This window comes from Corapipo altera, unplaced genomic scaffold (genome assembly GCF_003945725.1).
Source record: "Corapipo altera isolate COAL_440 unplaced genomic scaffold, ASM394572v1 95, whole genome shotgun sequence".
Taxonomy (NCBI): Eukaryota; Metazoa; Chordata; class Aves; order Passeriformes; family Pipridae; genus Corapipo; species Corapipo altera.
In genome coordinates, this window is record NW_020884947.1 from 1,437,327 (window position 1) to 1,443,281 (window position 5,955).

Sequence of the window (5,955 nt, forward strand, 5' to 3'; positions counted from 1 at the left end):
GGTCCATGCTGTGCTGTTTAGTGGAAGAGCGGAAAATGTCTGTGCAGAGCCAGTTTTAAAATCAGCCTTTAAATTGTGATTTCATAACTTATGCTTCCAAAGTTTGGCTCAGAAAAGCACTAAATCTTTTCCACAGCCCTAGGATTCAGAAAGCACAGAAGTTTCCTTGATGATCAACCTTGTTAGCTCCAAGGACCTATTCTTTCAGAGTCCTCACTGTGTGATAACAAGAAAGAAAAAATTAGTTCTTGGAAGTAAAGACCCTCCTTCTGTTCTGGTTTGAATAAAGAAAGGGTCACTGCCCCTGAAGGCTTGCCTCTCTCTTTTCCTTTCCCTAGACCACATAAATAGAAGAGCAACACCAGCCCATAGGCTGAATACATCAGGTTCTGATCATACACCAAAGCTTTTGCAACACGTGAAACTCATACATGCTGTCACGTGCACAGGGTGTCATGTACACATTAATCCTACGCGGGATTGAATGTGCAGATTCTTGTCTTTCTGTGATGTGTATCTCCTTGAACAATACTCAGCCTCTGGAATGAAAATCCGAGAATGTTTTGAACATTTTTTAACCTGCAAATAGAAGGCTGGTGGTGGGATTGACAGGTACTGATGGAAGAGGTACTAGGAAGCAGGAATACTGAAAAACACTTCCTTTTCCTTTGTCATCAAAGGCCTTGACAGGCCTTCCTCTCCCTTCTTTCATCTCACCCAAACCTACCAGCAAAATCCTTGCACCAAGTCACCCATGACTTCCAAACTTCTTTTACTTTTTCAGTGTTTCAAAACACTTACCATGCATAAAGGCAAGGTAAATCTAACTGATGAACTCTAACCCTCTCCCCCCCCATACAGCTCACAGGAGCAGGCTGGGAGCATCCCACAACAAGGTCCTTCATGTGAATGCTTCCAGCAACTTGCATGAGGGGACTCCCGTCCCTATCAATTGCACTTGGGGGCATCTAAATATCCTGTGATGGTCCTGTTTGCAGACCCAAACTGTTTACCATCAAAACAGATGAAATCTCATTGTTTCCCCCATATAATATGGGGTGATAATTTTTCCACTTTTCTGACAAAGAGCAATATGGTTGTTGTGTTTATACAAAGCCAAGTGATAAGCTGTGGCAGAGCCACTGAATAAGCTCAGGTGCCCTCGATTCCTGCCTAGATCTACTTCAGCCAAACATTTCTCAGTACTGGCATAGACTTAAAAGCCATACTATATCCAGACCTGTACACACTGAGATGTACAGCTGTGTTACCTACCTCTCTGAGCCACTAACCCTCTCACAGACAAATACAAGATCGGTGGGATAACATTTGCTGCTCCGCAAATCCCACTGGTTGTATCCACTGACACCCCCAACTCCTTCTCTCCAGGGCTGTTCTCAATCCATTCTCTGTCCCATTTGTATTTTTGTTTGTAATTGCCCCAATCCAGGTGCAGGATCTTGCACTTGGCCTTGTTGAACTTCATGAAGTTTGCATGAGCTCAGCTCTCAAGCCTGTCCAGGTTCCTCTGGATGGCATCTCATCTCTCCAGCCTGTCAACCCCACCACACAGCTGGGTGTCACTGGTAAAACTTGCTGAGGGTGCATCAATCCCCTGTTCATGTCACCAACAGAGATGTTAAACAGCACCAGTCCCAATACCAACCCCTGAGGAATACCACTTCTCACCAGTCTCTTCCTTTTGTACCCTCTGGTGAATATATTCAGTTTAATCACAGTGTATCTTGTCTGTTATTTTCCTTTGCTGCCTTGTGTCTTGCCAGCTTTTCATCACAGTGAAGCTTTTTTTTTTTTTTTCTGGAGAAAACTGAAGGAAAAAGGCATTAAATATATTGGCCTTCACTAGGTCATCTGTGCTGCTCCTGTTCCTCATTAGGTAATGGGCTTATGCCTGCTGCTGTCTTTCTCTTACTTTACTGTATTTATAGCACCTTTCTCCTTGTTTCCTAACACTCCTCAGTGGCTGTAATTCATTTAGCACGGCAACCTTTCTGCCCTACATGCTTATTTTATTCCTTGATCTCATCCTCAGTAATGTGACCTCATTCTCCTTTTTAAAATTATTCTTCTGGGACTCTCCTATTCTTACCCTACCCTCTGGTTATCCGTATTGAATAGAGGTGGATCTTTTAACATGAGCAGTGTCCCCTGGCTCAGTTGTTTTCTGCCCATGAGGGCAGCTCCTCACCTTTGGCTGCGCTGAGAAAACCTGTCAAGATGTGGGACCTCACTCAAATGGCAAGGCTTTATTCACAACACAGCATTGAAGTTATTCCCAATCCTTCCATTATTACTTGGCACTGGTGAGACTACACCCCAAATCCTGTGTTCAGTTTTGGGCCCCTCTCTACAAGAAGGACATTGAGGTGCTGGAGCATCTTCAGAGAAGGGCAACAGAGATGGGGAAGGGTCTGAAACACAAGTCTTGTGAGGATTGGCTGAGGGAGCTGAGGGTGTTTAGCCTGGAGAAAAGGAGACTCATCAGGAACTTATCACTCTCTAAAACTACCTGAAAAGAGCTTATAGTGAGGTGGGGGTCAGTCTCTTCTCCCAGGTAACGAGTGATAGGACTAAAGCAAATGGCCTCAAGTTGCCCCAGGGGAAGTTTAGACTGAATATTAGGAAAACTTTCTTCACTGAAAGGGTGGTAAGGCATTGGAATAGGTTGCCCAAGGAGTGGTGAAATCACCATCCCTGGAAGTGTTCAAAAGGTGTGTGGATGTGGCACTTAGGGACATGGTTTAGCGGTGAACACAACTGGGTTAACAGTTGGACTTGATGATCTTAAAGTCTATTCCAACCTTAATGTTTCTATGAATCTATATGAGGGATATGCCAGATGAAATCAGCAACATCTGTATCCCATGTTGCTGACATGCTGTGACAGCAAAGGATGGGAAATGTTGGGCCTCAATCCCATGTCTATTTCCACCAGCAAAGGACAAGGGAGCACCCAGGGAGAGGAGAACAAGGTGTTACAGAAATGTCTCTGCCCCCTCTCAGAGTGAAAGCCACAGTAATTTTCCCTCCACTTTTCAAGTCTGCTGGATACCTCAGCGTCAGCTAAAGACTTACTTGGTTTTCTTCTGCAGGAGGGATGAGCATTTGCCTGTGCAGATCCACTGTGGCAGAATTAAAAGGATGCAGGTCCGCCTTGCTCTGTTCCTCCTTTGTGCTCACGCAGGAACCAACACTTCCCAAAGCCACCTCTGTAAAATCTGAAGTGAGTTAACGTGACACTGGCAAAAGTAAAGCTGTAAAAAAAATGTTTAAAACTTCAAAATATGTATCTCCTCTGGCAAAATCATCTGACATAGAAAGCAAAAGCAACCACTGCCCCACAGTAAGGATAACTCAAACAGAAGTACTGGGAGCTTTGTATGTGTTCAGTTTGCTGTGCAGGTCCTAGTGTGTCCTGTAGAAGGGGGATGTTGGAGCAAGAGAGGTTCACCCATGTTTGACTTCCTAAACACATAAAGGTATTGCAGCCTTACCTGTTCCCTCCATGATCTCAGCAATGCAGCCTCCACACTGAAATCCCAGCCATGCCCAGCAGCAGCTGAAATGCCTAAGGCCCCTTTCATGCAGCCTCAGCAGGAGTGGCCCTTGGAAACACTGGTAAGGGAGCAATTAAAAAAAAAAATATAGAAAAGCAGATAAGGAGCTGATCACAGCCCCAGTCCAGGCAAGACACCAAAGAAAGCTGATTGCAACCCTCTGGGTAGGACACCAAAGGCTTTTTCTGCCCAGTTTATTAGAGTGATTCTGCTAAGACTTGACTTGGTCTCACCAAGTAGTTTTCCTTCTCAGTACAAGATGTTAAATAATTTGCAAATGCTTGCAATTGCATTGATACATGCTGGCTGTACTGGCCAAGTGCGCTTTTTGGGAAGTGTCTTAATCCCAGCATGTCCCTCCTCAAAACTTTTCCTGTCTGAGATTGCAAACACTTGGCACTCAGAAGCTGAGGGAAGGGAAAGCTGTTGTGATTTCTGAACCAGGGTGTTTTATTTCAGGACACCTGGAGGCAAACAGCTCCAGAGAACACTGTCTCTGTCAATAGAGACCACAGTTAATGCAGGGCTGAGAACAGAAATCAAAAACACTCCTAGGCCCCTCTTCCAACTTTCCTAGATGAAAATCTGATTTTAAAATATTTTAAAGATGCATTTTTACAACTTATCACATATGTATCTGACTACTGTAGTGTGTTGAAACATCAGTTTTAATATCACAGAAACACTCTCCTGCTGACATGCCCCTAGATAATCTCAAACCTCTCTTTATCCAGAAAAGGTTGGGGTTTTATGCCTTAATTCCTTAATTCAGATAAACTCTGAGGAGTTTCCCAAAGTCAACCTAGAGCCTGTGCAGGAGATCAGCAGGGTTGGTTATTTTTCATCCCACAGCTGATCCAGGCCCCGGTTGGTGCCTGTCTCACCCAGTGAGACCTTGGTTGAACCAACCTGGCCCCACCAGCTGCTGTATCAGGTTGTGTGAATGCAATCTAAATTCAGCAAGCAGCCCTAATTAATGCTCCTTATGTTTATTTGACTCACCGAAGATACGCATCGACCTAAGTAGTAAATCCCATCGTTGCATAGGAACTACAGGGATCAGTTCCTTTCCAAAAGCGTCCTGGATGGAGACCAAGATATCTAATACTGTGGGGAAAACACATATTGAGTGTCAAATTAAAGCAGCAGCAGCTCTGCAACAAATGGCAGCTTCCTCCTGGAAGAGTCAAAGATGGCTCTGACTGCTGATGGTTTTAAATGTGCTTTCAGAGTATTAATAGAGGCGATTTAAAATAGTTCCTCTCACTCTGGTTCCTGCTTTAACTCATACCCAACTGCTAAACATACTGTGGCTGCTCCTGCTAGTACACTCTCTGACAAATCACAGCCATGCATAGGTTTCCTTTCAGTATTTCCAATTTACTCTTTAATGGGAGACAAATGTGTCTTATTTGCTGACTGCCTAATGAGTTTGAAAGAATTTCCAGGCATGCAATGGGATGGTGCTTATTAGAGCTGCCTACAAGGTGCTTTATTTGCTTAAATCTGTACCCATTGGATATTCACTGGCACCTGGATGTTGCACTGGTCGATGCAATGGTAACACGTAAATCAGTATATTATGTTAAAAAAAAAAAAGGAATTTTGATGGGAATGTTCCCATTTATACTTGTTCCCATTTATACTTGACAAGAGTCAGGAACCAATATATCAAACTGACAAGATGTACATGTAAACAGTTGCTTTATTCCTGTAGTTGCAGGATAGTAATTGCTGTCTGGCTTCCCATTGTACAAATACACTGAGTAGGTGATCCTGGCAACTTCAGGTCCGTTGAATTTCATGCTCCTGGGGTTTACTATTGATTATTCAGAGGGAGTCTTTGTTTTGGTGGCCATGCAAAGGAAATATGCCTCTTTGTGGATTTGTATATGCATTTTGGGATTGGATTTTTTTTATTATTTTCTTTTTAGTCTGACAACTCCACCAGGAAACATTTCCAAGTGTAGACTTCTTGACATAAATATTTATACTGTCACCTGCCATTCCACCTGCTCCCAGCCACTGGGTCAGAGGTGGGAAGCATGGATTAAAGGCTGGGGACAAGAGGAAAAGCAGCAGTGAAAGAAGCTGAGAGGGGAGCCTGAGGCAAGGGTATTTGGGGCGTGAGAACGGCTTCAGGAGTTGAGGGATGGAGTCATGGGCAGAGGCGGGGGATTTGTGAAAATATTACATAAAACGTATAATTTTGGCCAGGATGGGAGAGTCTTTCACTGGCAAATCTGGTGTCCATCACTTTTCCTCCACAAAGGAAGGGTGGTTTGTGGGTGCTGGGTTTTGTGCAAGCTGTGGCTACGTGGCTGCAGACACTGCAAAGCCCCTTTGGCAACAAAGAGCCAGATGCGGTGAGTTTGAT

At 44.1% G+C, this 5,955-nt stretch overlaps 1 long non-coding RNA gene across 1 annotated transcript; it reads right to left on the reverse strand.

Annotated features, from left to right (window-relative positions):
* Positions 1-546: 546 nt before the first annotated feature.
* LOC113956329 lies at positions 547-3,630 on the reverse strand. Its single transcript, XR_003530811.1, has 3 exons — positions 3,516-3,630; positions 3,097-3,230; positions 547-579 (listed from the first exon to the last, which is right to left on the reverse strand). It is a non-coding gene; the product is annotated as an uncharacterized LOC113956329 (long non-coding RNA).
* Positions 3,631-5,955: the final 2,325 nt, after the last annotated feature.